A 23,927-nucleotide genomic window follows, 5' to 3' on the forward strand; every position below is an offset into this window, starting at 1 on the left:
AAACTGCAAGATGAAAATATTTTCTTGGATTGTGCATCCAACTTTTTGGAGTCCCTGTCTCCAGGTACCGTCGGGAAAGATCCAGGCGCTGACTTCGATGAACAGGAGGCTTGCACCACCAAGCTCTCCGGCGTAGGGTGTCTAGAAAGAAAGCCAGGGTCAGATGGTGCAGCTCGATATCTCCTGGCCACAGCCCTATGAACCGCCGAGGAAGATACTGGCTTCTTCCACACCTCTAACACCGGATCAAGCAAAGCCTCATTAAACGGCAAGAGGGGCTCCGCTGCAGCAGAGGCCGGATGCAATACCTCCGTCAATAAATTCTGCTTCGCCTCTGCCACCGGCAAAGGCAGGTCCAGAAAGTTAGCTGCCTTCCGTACCACAGCGTGAAAGGAAGCAGCCTCCTCCGTACACTCCCCTGGAGATGAAAGGTCCCACTCAGGGGAAGTATCCAGCCCACTGGCCGTATCCAGACCATGCAATCCATCACCAGAGTCCTCAACCTCTCCTTCCTCCAGGACTCGTTGGTACCCCTGCTCTTCCAAAAGACGGAGAGCACGCACCTCCTCGAATGTAGTCTCTGCTCGATACGCGAAGTCGACATGGCCTCCGCCGAAGTCGAAGATCGGCGCCGATCCCCAGCAGTATCCGACGCCGCGTCCGGCGCCACAGGCAGCTTCGGCGCCGTTGAAGGAGCAGGACGAAGAGATCTTGGAGCCGATGGACACACCGGAGTCACAGGACGAAATCCTGACGTCAACGGGATGGAAACCTCCGAGGCCAATCCCTCTGAAGCCACCGGAGCGGCCACCGGCGCCGAGCCCACATTCCCAAAAGGGAGAAAGGGCATAAAGGGTGCCGGCCGTAGAGGCTCAGGATCACCCAATGAAAAGGCCAAAGGCCCCGAAGGACCAGCCGGAGCACCCCCTGGAGCCATCTGTTGAAAGATGGTATACATCGCATTCAGGAATGCGGTACTATCGGCTCCAGGGGTGGGAAAAGCCGGATACTGGGGTGCCTGGATCGACGGCGACCCCGACGCCGGCCTCGACGTCTGCGACGCCGGAGACAACACCAGAGGCTGCATCACCTCAATCACAGACGCCTGTCCAGGCGAAGTCGGTGACGCCGGAGAGGGCAACGGCGTCAATGGATGCGGCGTGACCGTGGGACTGACCTCCCAAGTTCTCCGACGCCGAGCCGAAGGCGACCTCGAACGAGTCTCCTTGCTGGAATGACGCCGTGAATCTCTACGGCGCCGGGAGTCTCGATGACGCCGATGAGACCTTGGCGAAGAAGACTTTTTATGATGTTTTTCCTTTCTCTTCGACTTCGCCATGAATAGTTTAGCCTCACGTTCTTTGAGGGCCTTCGGGTTCATGTGCTGACATGAATCGCAAGTCACGACGTCGTGGTCGGAGCTCAAACACCATAGACAGTCGGAGTGAGGATCTGTAACGGACATCTTGCCCCCACACTCTTGACAGGGCTTGAAACCCGACTTCCTCTGAGACATTATTACAGCTGAGAAGAACTTCGCAGCAGAAAATACACTGTAGCTACGAAAGTAACAGTAGCTCCCTCGAAGATAACCGTTTCGAATGCACGGAAAAAAGGGAACTGACGTCGGCACGTCGGCGAGGACCTCTTATTGCCTGTATGACGTCAGACGGCATCGTGCGGGCTAGAGTGACGTCCTCGTCGACGTGCAGAAGCTAGGAAGAAGATTTCCGTCGAATGCTGGCGCCATGGGAGTATTCATTAGGTGAGGAATCCACAGGTAGTTGTATCCATCAGAATGTTTGCCTATGTTATGTAATCTACGACCTTCCTTATCTGGTGGAGTTGAACAAGGGGCTGATGGGTTCCGTGAACGTCTTTGAGCTGCTTGCATCACTACAGAATCAGCTCTAGGATGTCCTATTCGGCAGGCTGGTGAGGTATCTGGGGCTTTGTATTTCCTGTCCATCTATGGGACCACAGCAGCGACTGATGCAGGATTTCTGATCAATTTTAGACCTTCCTCCCAAATATGATCTATGATTAGGATGGAACTGAGCGATTTTCTCTTTAAAATCATATAGAAAGTACTCAGCTTGCTTAGTTTGAAATTGCAAATCAAACCTTTTGGATGCCCGCTTCATTATCTCATGAAATCTCCCAATTTCCTTGAGGGATCAGGCTGGAGATGGTGTTGGTCAAGGAGATGAAGGTGAAGGTGAAACAATTGCCTCATTCGTCTCCAGGTGTACCAGGGTCATTAAGCAATTTTCCTTCTTCAGGGTGGCCATCCTGATCACTGTCTAAATATGAATCTCTTATTGTTATTGTGGGCATTTCCGCTCTTTGCTTTCTAGTCCCTTCTGGTACAGGGGTTGCAGGTAGGTGCTGCCCAAAGGGTGGGACCGCACTTCCCGGAGTGAGAGGAATTGGTACCTGTGAATCAGGGAAGCATTTGTAATAATCATTGATCATATGTCTCTAATCAGATACCAGTGAGATTGGGATTGAGATGGTATCTTTTTGTATATGGTGTTGCTCTTCCTCTTCTTGCCCATCGTAGGGAGAGTGCTCTTGAAAAGAGTCATATCTGTGGGAGTTAGGCTGATCACAGGTTGAAAAATTGCCTTGGTTGTCTCCATCATTCTCTGAGTCCTCATATTTACTCACAGTTGCGACAGGCTGTATGAGGGCCAGAAAATACCTTTGTCCTCTGATTCCTCAGTAGGTAGAAGATGGGCAGTATTCAGGTGGGTGTAAGGTACACACAAAATAATTGACACATGTCCAAAAAAGAAGACAAAAAGTTATAACAACTAACCACCCTCCAGGTGGGGATAAACAAATAACTACCTTGCACACATATAACACAAATCCAACATACATCATAGGGAGATGTGCAAGAAAAAGTAGGTTGACATGGCTCAAGACATACTGAAAACTTTACCATTTGAAATACCACCCAACTCAATGTCTGGACCAATTTGGATACACCCCACATATCCATCCATGGAACATTTCCCCTTGTGCTTTAAATATACCAACCTGGTCATATTGATCACCAATCAAGGTGAAATAAACACACCTGTAGTCACACATCCCAATGTTTTCTATCAAATCAATTAGGTGGTGCACATGCTCATCACTATGGTGAATGCCTGCCCATAAAAGCTAAACCATATCAAATTGTGCATGTACATAACAAGGTTACACTCTAAACATATATGTAGTATAACATGCCATAATGTGTAAACATATGAAATTGAATCACAATCTAACCAATGCAACATTGCTAGGTTCAATAAATAGCTGGGGAAAAGTTATTCAAGGACTAATGTGTACAAAACAAACAGAAATGTATTTCTCCATCAAAAAATAAAGGAAAAACATAACAAAAGGCCAATGGCCTATCCATTTTGAACTTGTGTGTGTTAGCACATTGCAGTGTCATCAAACTTTTCCCAGAAGATACTGCCAGGATCACCTATTCACAAACGGACATCCATTGGGCAGGGCAGACACCGCAAAGATGGTATTTGGAAAGGGGACATTTTGGTTTGGGAGGGGTGTCCTTGGTTTTGGAAGTGGTGGTTTGGGAAGAGGAAGGGGAGTACCTACATTTAGGAGGGGGGTTGGGAAGAGGAAGGGGTTGAAGAGCGTATGACGGGGGTGCCTCTGGACCTGGAAGGGGTAGATGGGCAGTTGTCAGGGGTGGATTTGGGGGTGGAAGATGTGGGTTTGTGCGTGGGAGGGGAAAGAAGCTTCTTGGAAGTGGTGGTTGGAGGTTTGGGAGGGTTGATGGCAAGATAAAAGGTAGGATCTTCCGTAGAGTACTTAGGAGTGGGAATGGGAAGGAATGGTGTCTTGGAGGAAGATGAAGTGACTGTGTGTGTTGTGCTTGGGTCTATTGTGGGTGCAGGTGCATGTGTGTCAGGTATATGTGCTGCACGTATGGGTGTGTCTTGTATCTGTGGTGTCTGTTGGGTGCTTGATTATATGCGTCTGCGTTTCTTAGGTGTATAGAATATGAATGGTGGATGTGTGGAGGTTGCTGCAGTGGAACTGCTGGGTGTGGGTGTTCAAGATACTGATGTGGTGGTGGCAGTGGGATGGGTTGTGGGTGGTGTGAGAATGGATGTGATGGTGATTGAGGGGTGCATGTTGGTGTGGTGTTGTCTGTGCTGACTATGGATGTGGTGTTGGTGATGTGGTGTGTGCATGTGTGTGTGTTGTCATCTGTGCTGTGTGGGGATGTGATGAGGAGAGGTGTGAATATGTGGGTGTGGTGTTGTCAGTGGTGGTTGTGGATGTGATGGCGGTGGGACTGTCTGTAGGAGTGGTGGTGGTTGTGGTCTTTCTGTTTAGATGCATGCCTGGTTTCTTTTGTGTTTGCGCTTATATGTGGATGTGCTGCTTGGGTCGCTACGAGTGTGTGTGTGTAAATGTTTGTGTTTGCTTTGGACAGGTTTGGGAATAGGCTGTTGGTATGGGGAAAGGGTGGTAGGAGGGACACAAGGTTGGGGGAGGGTGGGAGGATGTGCTGAGGTAGGAGTCCAGAACCTGAAAAGATCTCAGTGGGCCAGGCATTGCACTGGGAATGCCTTCATGGTAGGCCACCATCTGCTGCAGATGGCCGCCTTGCCCCTGGATGGCAATCAGAATTACAGTCTGTCCTGCAGAGATTTTTCTAAGCAGGTGAATAGCCTCTTCACTCTGTGCTGCAGGGGGAGAGAGCCAGGGCCTGAGGTGCCTGGAGCAAAGGAGATGTCTCCCCTCTTAGGGGAGGTGGACCGGGCAACTGGGTGGGGAGCAACAGGGAAGGTGGAGATGGAACTGGGGGTGGTGGATAAGGACGAAGCTGGAACAGATCCTGTGGGATCCACCACCACTTGGGAGTATCTACTGGAGGATGACTCTGAAGGTGATGAAATAGAGCTTGCATGCTGCGTGGCACTCCCCATACCCTCTCAGCCACTGGGTCCCTCTGCGCTGGTACTGTCAGGACCGGAACCACTGTGGCCAGCTACTTCCACAAAGATGTTGGCCCTTTCTCCTTCCCTTGCCTGGGATGAATCTGAAATGAGACATAAACATTTGTTAATTACAAATTCAAACACAAAATATTGCAGAAAAGTGTGCAGGTTACACCAGCTTCATGGTTCACTACATGGACCTCAACATTAGCATGAGCACATGCATGCACACTACAATAACTGAAAACAGTTGGTCACAGTGATTTCATAACCCCATCAGCCCCAGTACCATGAATCAACTTGTTTACACTCCACTCTTAGGTATATACTAAGATAGTTGATCAGCATGTATAGTTTGGCCCTTGTAGCATACCATAGTGAATTGATGTCACTAAATAGGATGCCTACAAAAAATACATTTCCACACTGCCCACACAAGCCCCTGAATTCCGAAAAAAAAGGCTCATTTACCTTAAACAACATCAAGATGTGGGATGGTCAAGTAATGCAGCAATGTGGATGCAATATGTGCTGTAGCAAAATTAATGTCACATGCAAAGGCTTATTTCACACTGATGTCATTTTTTCCTTGAAACTACCTCATACGTTCACAGTAAAAAAAAGTCAGAATAAAAGCTGTACTGAATTAGTTTAACTTTGTATCACATGCAGCATAGAAATGTAGCCTGGAGAATTTCAGGGCTAAAATATTGGGAGATATATACTACAAATTCACACATCATAAGAGTCATAGAGCTCTATGAATATTCCAAATACTGCCTAAAACTGGTGACGACACGATTCTTAGATTGCATTCCTAATTGCCAATACACCTTTGAAGGCTGTTGTGTGACAGTCAATATTTATGACAAGAAGAGGTCGAATCACTTCAGTGCTAATGGGATGGCACATCACAGCACTATTTTGCATTGCAAACACCAACTGCCTTGTAAGACTGAGGGTAGACACACATATGATCCCTACATTTCTACATCTCACCTTCTGATGCATGTCACTAGGCAGTGAATGAATCTTGAAACAGCATTGCAGATGAAACAATAACAGGGTAAGGGACGCCCAGCACTATGTAAGCACTAATGCTGATGGCACAAGTGATGATGCACACTCTTATTAATGTAGAATCTAAACTTCCCATGGGAAGTGTTGTCCAGTCACTGCAGCAAAAGTGCACTGTATGCTATGTCACATGTAATAGAGCTATAATCACGAGACACAGTAGTGAGGGAGCATCACTCCTGACACAATGGAGACAAATCTGGTACAACTGTCACCCAGAACATCAAACAACAAGATGATTTTTGCCTTTACTCAGCCAGGTGTCAGCTCAAAACAGCAAATTGGTACTGAACTGAACTCGGCTGGCTTTCTGGTCATAAAGACAAAAGGCAAAGCACATCATCATGTACCTACTACCAGACCCACACAATCCAGAAATTCTTCTTGTGCGTTGGATGTGGCTCAACCCCCAATGTTGATGGGGAAATACCTGCCTGTAACAAAAAAAGTTGGCATGCAACATGTATAACTCTGGCCAGGACTTACCCCCTTATAGCTGCTGTAGGCCCTAAACTGCCCAGCAAGCTCCAAATAGGCCACCATCTGTATGTGGGCCGTTAGGGGGGTCAGGTTGGGGTGTGCACCCATCCACATTGGGAAGACGTCCCCCGCGGTACCTCTGTGATCTTCTGCGTCCAACGCCTCACGTCCTCCCACCTTTTCCTGCAATGGATGCTGCACCTGCAATAGAACGCCCCAGGATCCATACCTTCCGGGTGATGGTCTTCTAAATGTCTCACTTCTGAAAGGTGTTGATCAGTATGAATACAAGAGAGGGTACATTTAGCATTAGCATAAATCAAAAGTTAACACAAAATATGTGTAGTTCTCACATTCTGAGCTCTACAAAGATATGCAAACACACTTCTGTAGATCCCTGATCATGTTCTACACTGACTAAGCCAGCCCCACTAACATCATGTAGTCCTGGGCCATCATACATGTACTGTGATGTGAGCTACTATGAAACACAACACACCACTGTGAGCATTTGAAGAGTACACTATTTGTGCATTATTGCACAGGCACCTTTACAGCCAGGCCCATTGACTTGATGCATGGGGTCCATAGAGCCTGGAACCATAGTATAGACTATGAGGGTCATTCTGACCCTGGCGGGAACCGCCAAATGGCCACTCCGCGGTCAGAAGACCGCAGATGCCATTCTGGCTTTCCCGCTGGGCCGGCGGGCGACCGCCAAAAGAGTGCCCGCCGGCCCAGCTGGAAAGGCCCTGCAACAAGGAAGCCGGCTCCGAATGGAGCCGGCGGAGTTGCAGGGGTGCGACGGGTGCAGTTGCAAGGGCCCCCAGGGGCCCCACGACACCCGTTCCCGCCATCCTGTTCCTGGCGGTAAAAAACGCCGGAAACAGGATGGCGGGAAGGGGGTCGGAATCTCCATGGCGGTGCTGCTTGCAGCGCCGTCATGGAGATTCAGCCCATGCAGGGGAAATCCGGCGGGAAACCGCCGGATCCCCTTTTCTGACCGCGGCTTTACCGCTGCGGTCAGAATGGGCTGGGAAGCACCGCCAGTCTGTTGGCGGTGCTTCCGTGGTCCCCGGTCGGAATGACCCCCTATATCCTAAGACTTAGGTCACGCTGAAGGGCTGCCATGTGTGTCAGTGAGAGCTTCCTCTCTGGGGATGTGTGGACATGTGGACTACTTAATGTACTAGCATACTGCGTATGATTGAGTTTGTGTGGTATGTACCGGCATCACAGGAGAAAACCTTTTGCCATATGTGGCACTGCTACCAGGATGACATGAACATACCATTGTATCTCTTGTTTGATTAATTGAATTTAAAAAGCTGGTGATTCACATATCAAAACCTCTTCTGAAGTAACCAACCATCTGCACTGTTAATGTGTCACATGTGAAATAGGCCTGTACAGTGAAAGCATTACCTATGGAAAATTGAAAACAGACCTAAAGGAGCAAGGAGCCTGTCATTAGTAAATGACACACATTGACAATGTGGGTCAATGGAATGAAGTATCAGGTCAAGGCGGTTACCCCAGTCACCATTACAAATGTAATCCATGTAAAACCAATCAGGGCTACTACTGTTTCTGAAAACTCATTTTTGTGATCATCCAAGGATCCACACATCTACAGGGACTTTACTCTGTGGATCAGTCGTACTGCTACAGAACCTCTACCCCAGCCTAGCTTATGATTCAGACTAGGCACAACTCATTGTCAGGCCTTGCTGTCTGCAGGCTGAGCATATTAATCCCAAATGAACATCACATTTCCACCAGTTCAACATATAAAATTTCATCATGTTGCCATCCAAATCATGAGCTCTAGGCTGTGTGGCACTCTGAAGGGGACAGTGGACTATTTGTAGCTCACAGATAACAGTTTGGTGAGCCCTTATCTAGGCTGAGTGATATGTAGGGCTGTACACCTACCTAACAACATCCTCATCTGCTTTTTACAGCATATATTCACAGCTCATGCTGTAAAGCTGTACATGTGTTTGCACAGATAGCATGATCTGAATAGTAAATATATCATAGGTACAATGACAGGTATACATGCAGAGATGTCTACATGCACCACAAATGGAATCTAGGGCTTTCCATACCTCACACATCCCAATGTTGATGTTATGTACTCAATGTATGGTGCACAAACATCCCTGACATGATTTTCCTATGTAGGGACCACAACATTTTACAACAGTAATCAGATTTAACACTTTAACTCAGAGGCACACTGTAGCCTGTGGGAATGGAAATGATGGACTAAAACAGAGTAACAAATGTACATAAGATACAGGGAAAGAATCTCATCAGCCAGCAGCTCCAGCTCCTCTGCAGAGAAGGCATGGGCCCTCTCACCTGCTTGACCTGCCATGATTGCTCCCAGATGTGGCAAACTGCAGCTAAAAGTGGAGGAGGTCTTGATAGCAGCAGTGTCAAGAGGCAAGTGAGGTATTTTTCAAACCACGGCATACATGTAGACGATGTACATAGTCATCAGCGTTTATGGACACAGCCTCTGACCCTTTACCATCACAATTACCAATGTTAGCTTATAGCTGTGTCCTTCGTGGACTCAACTGCCCACTGCGCGGTCAACTTTCTGATGCTAGAGTCAGATACACTATGTCCATGTGCAAGGTCAGGCATTCGCCATTTAGCGGTTGAAAGTACTGTATTAGTGACTGTTAACTGCGTCACCACCACTCCAAATGAGGGGGTCACAGGTTTACATATGTAGAAATCCAGTGACTATGAAATGTAACTCCTCTGTTCATTTGTCTAGTGCGTTAGTGTGCATAAAGGCTGCATTAGTGCAGTGCAGTTTACACCGCAGTTGACAGTATTTTGTCCAAAACAAAGGCCCTTATTACAACCCTGGCAGTAAATCCCGCTTTCTGCTGTGCTGAAGACTGCCAACATACCGTTGAGGCGCCGGAATACCGTTACAGGTATTGCGACCCACATCTCAGAATCTGCCACAATACAGACACTCACAAAAGTCTTCCACAACAAAGGTCAGTGATAAACTGGCGATACCAAAACCCACACCGTCACGCCAACAAGAATACGACCACACTATCATGACCCACGAATCAACGCAGCGGTCTTTCAACCGCGGAAATCCATTGGGGTACACACCACCGAGCTCAAAATACACACACATTTACAAAACACAACCACATTGGACAATTCGAAATACACACCCCTGATACACATACACACACCACACACCCACACCACTATAAAACACACACCGACATTACCCACAAACCCTTACAATCTAAAATTTCGAAGAAGGCCAGAGAGAGAGATTAGCTAACACAACACCAGCATCCACAGACACACAACATCATCACTTATACAACATCCACGCACCTCAAACAACACACACCAACACATCCCCCACACATCACAACAGACAGCACCTCACATATCACCCACACAACATCATGGCACCTCAAAGACACCCCAGGTTTTCTGAGAAGGAGCTCAGGGTCATGGTGAAAGAAATCATCCGGGTAGAGCCACAGCTATTCGGATCACAGGTGCAGCAGACCTCAATTGCCAGGAAGATGGATCTATGGCAGAGAATCGTCGACAGGGTCAACGCAGTGGGATAGCATCCAAGAACACGGGATGACATCAGGAAGAGGTGGTACGACCTATGGGGGAAGGTACGTTCCGTGGTATCAAGACACCAGATTGCTGTACAGAGGACTGGCGGTGGACCCCCACCTCCTCCCCCACAACTAACAACATGGGAGGAGCAAGTCTTGGCAATAATGCATCCTCAGGGCCTCGCAGGACTAGCAGGAGGACTGGACTCTGGTAAGTCATATCTTAACTACTTTAATCCCCCCCACCCCACCTGCATGCCATCACATACCCCCACCTTTACCCTCACACCCATCACACCATCATCTCCATATGTCCCACTATCACAACCCACACATCTCAATACCAAGGCCCTGCATGCAACACCTATGCAAGTTTCAGGAGACCCAGCGGCTGCAGGAGGAACACTACCTGGGGATCAGGGAGGACTTGACGTCCATTAACACCACCCTGGTCACCATTGCAGGGGTGCTGGCAGACCTTGTCAACACCATGAGGGACACTGTGGCACACAAACGGGCCCTTGACACTAGCCTGGACGATGAACAGCCCTCCACCTCCGCCGGTGCTAGTGGACAGGTGGCACCGCCACAGGAACAACAGGCCACCAGCACCCAACCCTCTGCAGAAGGAGAACCAGCCCGCAAACGGTCCCTGAGATCCAGGAACAAGACAGAGAACATTGCCAAGACCCCCGCCAGGAAATAAGACCCTCCTGAATGTCACCTTTCTGTCCCACTTTGTCACCCTGTCCACCTTAAACTGCCATTGCTCCACTTCCTATGCCCCATTGGAAAATGGACTTGTGAGACCAAGAGAGTAGATTCGGACATTCCTCCACCATGACCCCAGCCCATTTCACCCTCCCTCCACTTATTTGCAAAGAAATAAACTCCCTTGAATCACAAAACAATCTGGAGTCAGTCTGTGCTTTCACAAATGTGTAATTGCAAAATCTCTGGAATATAGCAATGTCGATGTACTTGTTCATATACCAATGTTACACAGCTGTAGGGCAGGGGTAAACATAGCAGAGGGCACAAATGGGGATCCAGATCTGTGAAATGTAAAGCCAAAGTGACAAGTCAGGGTCCATACACAGAGTTAAAAAGGCAGACTTGTGCTAGGTCCTACAATAGTATGATATGCGGGAAGCAGTTCCATCTTCTTACCTGTGGCTCACTGGAAGTATTGCATGATGATGTTGTTTCAGTTGTCTACATCTTCTTCTTCTGCCTCCTCTTCTTCACTGTCCACAGGCTCCACAGTTGCCACAAGACCAGCATCATGCCCATCCTCCTGCAGAAAAGGCACCTGGCGTCGCAAAGCAAGGTTGTGCAACATACAGCAGGCCACGATGATCTGGCGCACCTTCTTTGGTGAGTAGTATAGGGATCCACCTGTCAGATGGAGGCACCGGAATCTGGCCTTCAGGAGGCCGAAGGGGCACTCGATTATCCTCCAAGTTCGCCCATGTGCCTCATTGTAGCGTTCCTCTGCCCTTGTCTTGGGATTCCTCACTGGGGTGTGTAGCCATGATAGGTTGCAAGCAGTGCTGCCATGGGGATTCTGACCCCCTTCCCGCCAGCCTGTTTCTGGCGGTTGTCATCGCCAGGAAGAGGCTGGCGGGAACGGGTGTCCTGGGGCCCCTGGGGTACCCTGCACTGCCCATGCCACTGGCATGGGCAGTGCAGGGGCCCCCTAACAGGGCCCCAGCCAGCTTTTCACTGTCTGCCTAGCAGACAGTGAAAAGCGCGACGGGTGCAACTGCACCCGTCGCACGGCCGCAACACTGCCGGCTCCATTCGGAGCCGGCTCCTGTGTTGCAGCCCTCCTTCCCGCTGGGCCGGCGGGCGCTAACATAGTTAGCGCCCGCCGGCCCAGCGGGAAGGTCTGAATGCCGTGAGCGGTCTTTTGACCGCGTAGCGGCCAATTGGCAGCTCCCGCCTGGCGAGCGGCGACTGCCGCCCGCCAGAGTAGGAATGAGGGCCTATGTGTCTCTCTTCCATTGTCGACAGGTCCACCAGGGGTCTGTACACAGGAGGATGCTGCATCTCATCACCTGCCCCAGCGGACATGCCCTATGGAGGAGAACAGTGAGCAGAGGGTCATACAACATTTAGGTATCACAATGCTGTTTTGCAAAAACGTTACATCTTCTCTATGTGCCTTTGTCTGTCCGTATTCCTGGCCTAAATAGGTGTGATGCAGTTATTTTCCTGCCACATCACCCCCTGAAATGGCGGCTGCCTGACCTGTAAGGTGGGACAGGGAGAAATGAGGTAACTGCGCTGGCGCTGTATACCATCGCGGTAGGCGGTCAAAGACTGCTTTGTAATTCAGCATTGTTAACATTGAGCCCTATGGGTTCCAGGAGCCAATGACAATGTACGCCGGCGGTGACGGTATGCACCACTGCGGACGTGGCCGTCATTTTCTAACTGTTCACTCACTTGATACCTGACCTTCAACAGGAGAGGACCTACACTGCAAGTGCTGCTGTGACCTGTGTCTGGAAGCGACAGTGGCTACAGTGTCTGGGGAAAGGGCCCCTGCCTTCACTTCAGACGAGTTGGAGAAACTAGTGGATTGGATCCTCCCCAAGTACATGCAACTGTACAGTCCTCCAGACAAACAGGTGAGTACACTGTGAGCATGGTGGATGGCACATGATTGTATGGAGTGTTGTGGATGGAAGGGGGGGGGGAACAGGCCAGCATTTGAGGATAGTGTGTGTGTATGTATGTCTGGGCCAGGGTGGGAGGTTTTTAGGCAATGTGTGAGAAGAACTGTACGGGATAGTAAGATCCATTATTCACTTTTCCTCTAGGTCAGCGCACACCAGAAGAAGGGTGTTTGGCGTGCCATCGCCAAGGAAGTGTGAACCCTGGGGGTCTACCATAGACGGAGCACCCACTGCCAGAAAAGATGGGAGGACCTGCGCCGCTGGAGCAAGAAGACGGCGGAGACCCAGCTGTGGATGGCCTCCCAACGTGGAAGGGGTGCCTGGCGCACCATGACCCCCCTGATGTACCGGATCTTGGCGGTGGCATATCTGAAGTTGGATGGGCGCTTGAGGGCATCACAGCATCCACAAGGGGGTGAGTACACTCTGCGCGCTTGACTGGGTGGGGGTGGTGGCCTGTGGGTTCCCCTAGGCAAGGGCAGACGCGCAAAGGTAGATCGATTGTTTTGCAGCCTCATTCCCACTCCAACCCCAAAGGGAGTATTTGTCTTCTGCACCTAGGCAGGCTCCCATGGGTTCCAGCTGTGCATGAAATGGGTCTAGACAGAGTCCCCCTTGGGCATGTGCTTTTTAGTGCATGGCTTAGTGGATAAGGCTGCTCCCTGTGTGATGTGTCTGCCAACGGTAGTGGTGTTGCATGCACTGACCATGTGTCTCCTCTGTCTTTACCCCCCTTTTTTATTTTGTCACCGTGTTCTTGCGTGCATTAGCATCATCTGGCGGAGGAGCAGTGGCACTGGAGCAGAAGGGAGCTGCATCCCACATGGCCCTGGAGGGTGAAGTAACGGAGTCTGAAGGCACCAGTGGGATGGAGCTCCACTACAGGGACAGGAGCATACAACAGCGACAGCGACTCCTCCTCTGATGGGAGCTCCCTTGCGGTGGCAGGCACCTCTGTGCCCACCGCATCAACAGGTACAGCTGCCACCCCTCCTACCATCACCGCCCTCCCAGCAGCCCCTCAGTGTGTTTCCTGTGCCCGCTTACCCAGGAGGGTGGGAATCTCCTTCGCACCAGGCACCTCAGGCCCTGCCCCAGTCAGCCCTGCTGCCCTCAGTGAGGAGGCTATTGACCTCCTGAGATCCCTCACTGTTGGGCAATCAACCGTTTTTAATGCCATCCAGGGTGTTGAGAGGCATTTAAAGCAAACAAATGCATACCTGGAGGGCATTCATTCTGGGCAGGTGGAACAACAGAGAGCATTTCAGGCTCTGGCCTCAGCACTGATGGCAGCCATTGTCCCTGTGTCCAGCCTCCCCCCTCCAACTTCATTCACCCAGACCCAATCCCCTGTACCTCAGCCTATCCCAAGCACACCATCAGACCAGCATGCACACTCATCAACACACAAGAGAGGACATGGCAAACATAAGAACCACACATCCCACCAGCACTCACACAAGCACCATCCCCATGCAGACACAGCAACATCCACTGCCTCCACTGTGTCCCCCTCCTCCACGTCCTCCTCCCTCCCTGCCTCGTCTCCACTCACAACTGCATGCACTACATCCTCAGCCACTACCTCCACCGCCAGCCCGCCCATCACCACACACTGCTCACGTGCACTCACCACCCCCACTACCATTCACTCATCCCCTGTGTCCTCTACCAGTGTGTCTGTGAGCCCTCCCCCCAAACTACACAAACACAGGCACACACCCACCCAACATCCATCCACCTCACAACAGCCTCCGGCCCATGCACCTTCACCCAAATTCAGCAAACGTACACCTCCTACAACCACTACCTCTTCCTCCACTCCCAAACCCCCTCCATCTTTCTGTCCCAGTGTGTCTAAGAAACTTTACCTGGCTAACATTGACCTCTTCCCTACACCTCCCTCCCGTCCTTCCCCTAGGGTCCCAGCCCAGCACCTCAGCCACCAAATCCCTAAGCACAGTGGTCACAGCAACTCCGGTCTCATCGCGGGCACCACCCATCAGGGCTGCCAGTGTGCCACCTAGCGAGGCCAAGGAGCAGGCCATTCCACAACCTGCCAAGGTGAAGAAGGTGCCCACATACCGGAGGGAGAAGCCACATCTACCAGCAAGCAAGGGCTCCTCCAAACCAAAAGGGCACAGTGGCAAGACACCAGCAGCAACATCAAAGGTGGGGAAGGGACACAAGCTGAAGAGCAGGTCAGGACAGGGCACGGTGGCTCTGGCTGAGGGACCAGAGTCACCCCTTCTGTCAACCAGTACATCAACCTGTATGGCGGTTCCACTGGTGAGAGGGATGTCCACACAAATTACCAGGAGGTGTGGATGGAAAGACCTCCAAAACCAGCAGCGAGAAACCGCTAACTAAATTTCCTCCCGCGTGTGTAACACATTCACTCTGTGGACTATTTCTGGACACTTCAACCTTTCTGATGGCAGTAGTATTTTGGACATTGGACTTCAAACAATTTGGCATCTAAAACTATGGTTTCATTCACGATGATTGACGTCCTCACATTTCAGTTTTCCTGTTTGGTTTTCACAATGTTTCTTTTCTCCTTGTTCAGTTAAATAATTCCACTAGTCTGAAACGCATTGCCTGCTGTAGTAGATCCAACAACACTAAGAGAAGTCTGCTTCAATGAGGCCCATGGAAGGACATGATGGCCAGTGGAGTGAGCTTTTGGGCTCCTGATGGCCTGATTTAGATATCTGGACAAAACTAGGGAAACCCTCCTCCAAACACCCAAATCACCATGACCCGCTGCATGCTCCACAACCTCACCCTTAATGGCTCATCCCTTATATCCCAGAGCAGACCATTAGGTCCCACCGGTGAGGATCCTGAAATGCCAAAATATGATTATAGTGGTGAAGAGGAAGGAGCTGATTTGCGTCAAGATCTCATCAACTACTTCTTCTTATGAGTGTTCCTATTTTTGTCAAATGTCATAACTTTGACTGTTACAGCAACTCTAGTTGTGATGATGAGAGGACTATGTTAAGAGAAAATATTAGGGAGAGCAACTTCTCTGTAATCCAGGAGAAATGTGTTTCTTGAACAAGGGTTTGACACATGGTCATTTTGTGTGTTGCTTTGTTTTTCTCAGACTTTTGTCATGGACTGTGTTCTCCAGGAGTTGGCTATGTGAATTGTCTTACATGTATGGTTGGATAGCTAATTTTGTTATTTTGGTCTGTTTGTTTTAGGTACCTTTACCATGGTATCTTCATTTTGGACAGTTCAGATTTGTGGCATTTGCAGGGATATGATGATGTTTAGATGTACAATGGGAACATAGGTTGTTTCTGAGTATGACAGACACAAGCTTGGGATGTAGAAATCCTGTACCAAGACAGCTTGCACAGTTGTAAGATGGAAGTTATGAGAAATCAATTTGACTTGTTCCTTGTCATGTGATGGTCCTAATGCAATATGTATACTATCAACAAAATGTTGTTACAGAGCCAAATCATGCTATTCTCCCTTTGTATTGGCTAAATCCTCATTTTGTGTAAAGTGTATGTAGCTGTTGATGTTTCTCATTGTAGGGCAAATGGCTTATGGCACACCACAGAAATGTGTTTGTGCCATTCCACCAGACACTGGAACAATGGATTTGAATGATTCTGTGAACAGAAAATGTTGTACGGCCATGTGTTTGTCTATTGGCATTATTGATGTGGGATTCCATTTGTGAGCTAGGCAATATGGCTCCAGCTGATGACATAGACCAATTTTATTTTGCCTGTTCAGCAGGAAATTGTCAGATGTATCCCCTCCATCCACGTTGTTAAGGTCTGCAACTGAAAATGTTACCACTGGCACAGATTATTGGTGTCATGTATGATTTTCTATGTTTCTGACATAATGCCAGCCTATTGTTTGTACAATGGAGTAAAGATGTTATATGAGAACACTCTTGTGATACATGGTTATGATACTAAGCATTGTGTACATGCAACATATCCATACTTACACAAGTAGATATTTTTGCCATTGTAGAGTTCATATGGAAGTACATATATACATTCCTAGATGTGAGATCTACTACAGCAGGCAATGCGTTTCAGACTAGTGGAGTTATTTAACTGAACAAGGAGAAAAGAAACTTTGTGAAAACGAAACAGGAAAACTGAAATGTGAGGACGTCAATCATCGTGAATGAAACCATAGTTTTAGATGCCAAATTGTTTGAAGTCCAATGTCCAAAATACTACTGCCATCAGAAAGGTTGATGTGTCCAGAAATAGTCCACAGAGTGAATGTGTTACACACGCTGGAGGAAATTTAGTTAGCGGTTTCTCGCTGCTGGTTGTGGAGGTCTTTCCATCCACACCTCCTGGTAATTTGTGTGGACATCCCTCTTGCCAGTGCAAGGGGGATCCACAGCTGCAGGAACAAGGGTGTCTGCATGTGCGCCTTCCTCTGGCAGGGCCTTCCTTTCTGTGGCTGCAGCAGATGTTGATGGGTATGATATAGTTGGACCATAGGAAGAGTTAGATGGTGCTGGAAAAGCTCTGCACAGGTGTGTTTGAACGACCAGCAGTACCCCAATTAGTGAGCTCATGGGCCTCCATCTCATGGTGTATGTCCCTCTGCAACTGCTTCATCTACCGGATTTCAGTAAGTACCTGGCCTATGATGACTTGGGACACATGATAAGCTCCTAAGACTTGGTGTATGGTGGCCCCAGTAGCCTCACTCTGAGGGCCCTCGTTACCCTCCCATGAACCCTACCACCACGAGCCTGTGCCCTTGGCCCAGGGTGCACTCTCCCACTGGTTACTGACTCCTCTGTAGCTGGGGTGGTGATTGTCTCAACAGGATCCAGCACTGGCAGGCACACAATGGTTTTTACTGTGCTAGGTACACAGGTTGTGGGGACTGATGTTGGCTGAGGTGTTGAAGCTGGGGTGGGAGGAGTTGTGGGTCCAGTGACACCCACTGTTGATGTATTCCCTGGCTGACCAGATGGACCAGCACCATCATCCTTGTCCAGATCACCAGGAGTGCTGTCATCCCTGAAGGCTTGGATCTGGGGTGGAGTGGGTGTCTTTTCTGTGGCCAAGCTCAGAGCAGGTGCTCTGCAAGACAGACCAGATGTAAAATAGAGAACAGTGTTATTGGTCGATTTGTGGCATCTGTATCCCAATCTTTTCTGACACAGTAAGTAGAAACCTAAAAAAAGACAAAATAGGAATAGATCACTATTGTGATATATTTCAGTGGTATTACATTTCTTAACAAGACATTTGAAGACATTAAATACATGTACTTGAACTAAGCAGCTCATCAGATGTCCTGGAACATGACAACTCCCAAATGTTCGAGCCGAAACAGTGGAGAGTTAACATGAGTATTTGACCATTCGAAGGCCTAGCTGTGTACAAAACAGGCAATCACACAACTTGGTTGTATATTTAGCATTCGTCATCATGTGAGCAGTGCAGAGTCAATGGGTCACCTGTACCTTCTAATCTGCTGAGTTAACGTCATGACTTGCAAATATTTGAGCCACACACTTGGTATGGTGTCACATATTCTTTTAGAAATGGGGTCTCTAGTTGGCGGTCAGTTTACACTCTGTCTAAGTAGGGACCCTCACTCTAGTCAGGGTAAGAGAGGCACGCACCTAAGATAACCCCTGCTCATTCCCTTGATAGCTTGGCACAAACAGTCAGGCTTATCTCATAGGCAATGTGTAAAGTATTTGCATAAACACATAAAGTAACACAGTGAAAACACTACAAATGGACTCCACACCAGTTTAGAAAAATATCCAATATTTATCTAAATCATAAAAGACCAAAACACAAAAATCCAACATCCACATGTAAAGATAGCAAGTTTTAAAGTAAAAAAACAGTCTTAATCCATAAGAATCAATGGATGCGATGTTTTAGCACAAAGTACCTAGTATGCATCACAAATAAAGCCGCAGCAGGCGAAAGTGCATCAGAAAAGTAAGCAATGCATCAATTCCCTACTTGTAAATGAGACTGTGTGTTGTTTCTTTCCCCACCGGGTAAGCGATGCGTTGGTTCTTTCCTCACAGGGAACAAATGCATCGATTTCCAGACAGCCAGCCTTAGGTCCATGTGGTTATGTGGACGTTTTGGCACCCAGGGTGATGCATGGTAAATCCGGATGCACAGTAACAATGAAGACATGCTAAGCTGGCGATGTGTTGATTTCTGCAGCCGCAAGGCATGTGCTGCGTCGACTTTACAGCTGCAAAGCAGGTGCTGCATTGATTTTACAGCTGCGGTGTGGGTGTTGATTGATTTTTCTGCTGCTCGGCTCTGGTGTGCAGATTCTCACTCAGGTCCTACCAGCTTCTCTTTCCAGGGGCCCAGGGACTGGATGTTTCACCACTTGGCAAGTCAGGGGGTCTCAACAAGAGAGCCCAGGTGCTGGCAGGTGAAGTCTTTGATGTCGCTGAGACCTCTTAACAGGAGGCAAGCTCAGTCCAAGCCCCCGGAGAAACTTCCCATGCAGGATACACAGCAAAGTCCAGTCTTTGTCCTCTCTAAGGCAGAAGCACCAACTGGAGGCCAACCCAGCAAATCACAAACAGCAAAAGGGCATCCTTCCTCCTCACAGCCCTTCCTCTTGGCAGATGTTCCTCTTGATCCAGAAGTGTTCTAAAGTTGTGGGGTCAGCAGTTCAATAGTTATACTCTTTTCTGCCATATGAAGTAGGCAAAAGTCAAAGGAAAGTCTTTTCAGTGCTCAAGATCCTGACTGTATTGTGTGCAGTCAGACACAGCCCATTCAAGTGCAGATATCAGCTCGTACCTCCCACTCTAGCCCAGAAAGACTCATCAGGATGTGCAGGACACACCTCAGTTCCAGAGCCCAACTGTCAGTCTGACCCAGACGTGGACTCAGCAGCCAAGCACAGACACAGAATGGCTAAGCAAAAAAAGTGTCATTTTAAAACAGACAATATAAAAATCAACTTTACCTGAAGATGTATTTTTAAATTGTGAGTTCAGATACCCCAAACTCCATACCTCTATCTGCTCCCACTGGGAAATTACACTTAAAATGTATTTAAAGGCAATCTACATGTTGCCCTATGGGAGAGGTAGGTCTTGCAATAGTGAAAACTGCATTTCGTAGGATTTCATTATCAGGACATGTAAAACACACTAGTACATGTCTGACATTTTAAATACACTGCACCCTGCCCATACCTAGGGCCTACCTTAGTGGTACTTTATGTGTACTAAAAGGGAATGTTTGGGCCTGACAAGTGGATTAACTTGCCAGATCGACATGGCAGTTTAAAGCTGCACACACAGGCACTGCAGTGCCAGGTCTGAGACATGTTTACAGGGGTACTCATGTGAGTGGCACAATCAGTGCTGCAGGCCCACTAGAAGCATTTGATTTACAGGTCCTGGAGACACATGGTGCACTATACTAGGGACTTGCTAGTAAATCAGATATGCCAATGATGGATAACCAATCATAATCACAAATTACACAGGTAGCACTTGCACTTCAGTACTGGTCAGCAGCAGCAAAGTGCCCAGAATACCAAAAACCAGCAAAAACAAAATCCAGCACATAGCCAAAAAATACAGGAAGCAGAGGCAAAAAGACAGGGGGACCCATGCCAAGGATATCAGGTCTAACATATTACATCAATTGTTTCAGTTAAAGAGACCAGGACAACATAAAGCAAAGTAGACAGAAATATCTCTGAGTAGAGCATTGCATGTAGTCTGCACACTCCAAGAGAAGTGAACATCTGTTGTGATGTCCGAAAAGTGAGAATGGGCACAATTTTGTCTTGTTTTGAGTTCAAGAAACAGGGCCTCGTGGTAGTTGTAGTCATCTCAATCTCTACTTGCCAACACTTACAAAAGGGTTAATGTAACATACCTGATCACAAAATGCAGTTGGGATGGACCATATATTTACATATTGACAAATATCAAGGATCATGAAATGATAGTTTTGTAGAAATACACATAGAGACACCATACAACATGTGGCATGTAATGAAGATTGATAAATGTGATCTTATATGCAACAATACACATAAACACAGACAATTCAACATCTCTGATACTTTGGGGCATGCATATTAGGAAACTAGGTATACAACACAATGGAAGATGCTGAGTTGAGAGCAAACAGAACATTGAGGTATTGTGACAGTGAGGTATAACTTACCAGACTCCACTCCCACAGGTATTCCTGTCAAGCTTTAACGATCTAGGATCTGCAAGAAATTCTCCTTCCAAGGAAACATTTTGATTAGGGTGCTGGGAGAACTACAACCAGTCCTATAGGCCTCCAGGTGCTGCTTGGAGGCCAGGGAACATACTTTCCCCCTCAGATCGTTCTGCCTCTTCCTAAATTCCCTCCTGTGCGAGCATGGGTGGTTCCTGCAGAATTCACTCTGTTTACTATTCTGGACCACATGTCCCTTTTCTGACTAATAGTAGTAGTCCTCTTATGACTTCATTCACCATGACTGCCAACTCTGCAGCTGAAAAAACAGGATTTTTTTGCCCTGACATATCCCCAAATTAAAGTCAGCTGCAGTACAATTAAAAATACACCAAGAGATGATAAGAAAATGTGCTGGGAAAGTGTGCAAAGAGTGGAAAAAGGGATGGGGAAAAAGGCCTGCCTTCTCTCACCAAAATGTTGTCGAAGAATTGCTGTGCTACAGTGGAGTGGCAAAGGATAATGGTCTGGAATGGGGTGTGTTTTATAATGTGATTTGAAGGTACATCCACTTGGCCAATGGACATCAGGTGTGTTGTATTTGTATCCATTCAATGACCACTGTCATGGTGCTTTGCTGACCACATACCACAACGTCCTACCACCATTGGGGTACCACTGCAAGAGCACTGCCAGTGTCACTGTGTTTTCCTAATTTGCTCAGTTGGAACCCGCGGCCCTTATGTCTACGGGGTTCGGATCACCAGCATTGCAGTCTGCCGCTTCACAGGCAGGATATACTTCGTCAATGTGGTCAGCGGTTCCGGCTGCATACACCGTTGTAGGGTGAGAGAAAGACTGCCAACTCGACTGAGTTCTTGGGACTGCCGCCACTGCAGAAGAGGGGCACCACCGCCAAACTCGTACTCAAGCCCATAGTTTCAAGGAGTGAAAACATTGTGCAAACTGATGATGAATGTAGAACTCCTAAAACAAATTCAAAAGAGCCTTGTTCTGTGTATGTCATCTAAAATAAGTAATATTTAAGTTCAATTACAGTTCCTTATCAAGGTGAAGTTATGGAATCTCTATTGATCTATGGTAATTATTTTATTTATCCTACATTAAAAACACCAATGATATTCTCTGTCACTAGAAGACTTTATCATAAATTCTAACTACAATGAAGTGACTACTGATGTATTCAGTCTGTTTAAAAGCATAAGCTATGTGAATGGCATTCAGGCACTTCATTATTTCTAGTCCAAAAGATCTGCAAAGCTCTCCTCACACAGCGACATGACTTAGGAAAGTACCAGTTATATTTGATTCACAGTTTTATTGAGATACTTAGAATTCAGCAACAGAGAACACTTTTTCCATCACCTAGGCCAACCTATACTGTCAAAGAATTCAAGACTTCATGAACATGCATTAGAAAGGCTAATAGGTTTTGCCTATACAAAAGATATTGGCCTAGCCTATGTGTATTAGCCATGTTGTACAGCAGCATGGCTGCTGTTCAGCATGGTTAAATGTTAGTGGTGTAGAGGAGAGTGACGTAGAGTGGGGTCTTGTAGAGTGGCACTGAGCGCAGTAAAGTGGTGTAGAGTTTTGTGGAGTGGCATAGAGTGGCATAGAGTGAAGTGGAAGGTTGTGGAGAGGCGTAGAGTAGAGAGGAGTGTCGAAGAGTGGAGTGGAGTACCATAGAGTGGAGTGGAATGGGGCAAAGTGGAATGGAGGGGGGTAGAGTGAAGTGGTATAGAGTGGCGTAGAATGGAAAGATGTACAGTAAAGATGTGTAGAGTGGGGGGCATAGAATGGAATAGAGTGTCATAGAGTGGAGTGACATAGGGTGTCGAAGAATAGGATGGCACAGAGTGGTGTAGAATGGAGAGATGTAGAGCGGAGTAGTGCGTCACAAAGTAGAGTAGAGTAGAGTGGAGGCCTGTAGAGTGGAGTAAAGTGGTGTGGAGTGGCATAGAGTGGAGCAGACTGTCGTGGAGTATCGTAGAGAATCATGGAGTGGCCCAGAGTGGAATGGAGGGCTGTTGAGTGGTGTAGAGTGGAGTGATGTAGAGTAGTGTAAAGTGGAGGGGTTTAGACTAGAGTGGCACAGAGTGGAGGAGTGTAGAGTGGAGTGGTGTGAGTTGAATGGCATAGAGTGGAGTAGATTGGAGTAAAATGCAGTGACATAGAGTGTCATAGAGTGGGGTGGCATGGAGAGGCATAGCGTGGGGAGGTGTAGATTTGCGTAGTGGAGTAGAGTGGAGTAGCATGCTGTAGTATAGAATAGAGTTAAGTGGAATGGAGTGGCATGAATGGAATGGGGAGATGCCCAGAATGTCTATTTAATGGAGAGGCATAGAGTGGAGTAGAGTGTTGTAGAGTAGAGGAGCGTAGAGTGAAGTGGCATAGCGTGAGTGGGCGTAGAATGTCGTGGAGTGGAGTAGTGGGGTGGAGTGTTGTAGCGTGCAGTGTCACAGAGTGAAGAGAAATTGAGTAGAGTGTTGTAGAGTACAGTGTCAGAATGAAATGTTGTACAGTATAGGGTCATAGGGTAGAGGATCGTATAGTGGAGGGTTGTAGAGTGGGGAGTTATAGAGTGGAGTGTCATAGAGTGTCATGCCATCCAGTACAGTAGCACAGAGTGGAGTGGGGTGGCACTGAGCGGAGTAAAGCGGCGTCGTGTTATGTAGAGTGAGGCTAGAGTGGCATAGGGTAGCACAGTGTTGTGGAGTGGAATGGAGTGGTGCACAGTGGAATGAGTTGGAGTGTCATAGAGTGGAGGGGTGTAGAGTGGCATAGAGTGAAGTAGAGTAGAGTGGCGTACAGTGGAGTATGCATGGCAACGTAATGCACTACCAGTACAGACAACACTTTTTCAATTGA

The sequence above is a fragment of the Pleurodeles waltl genome, chromosome 2_2, assembly GCF_031143425.1.
Source record: "Pleurodeles waltl isolate 20211129_DDA chromosome 2_2, aPleWal1.hap1.20221129, whole genome shotgun sequence".
Lineage (NCBI taxonomy): Eukaryota > Metazoa > Chordata > Amphibia > Caudata > Salamandridae > Pleurodeles > Pleurodeles waltl.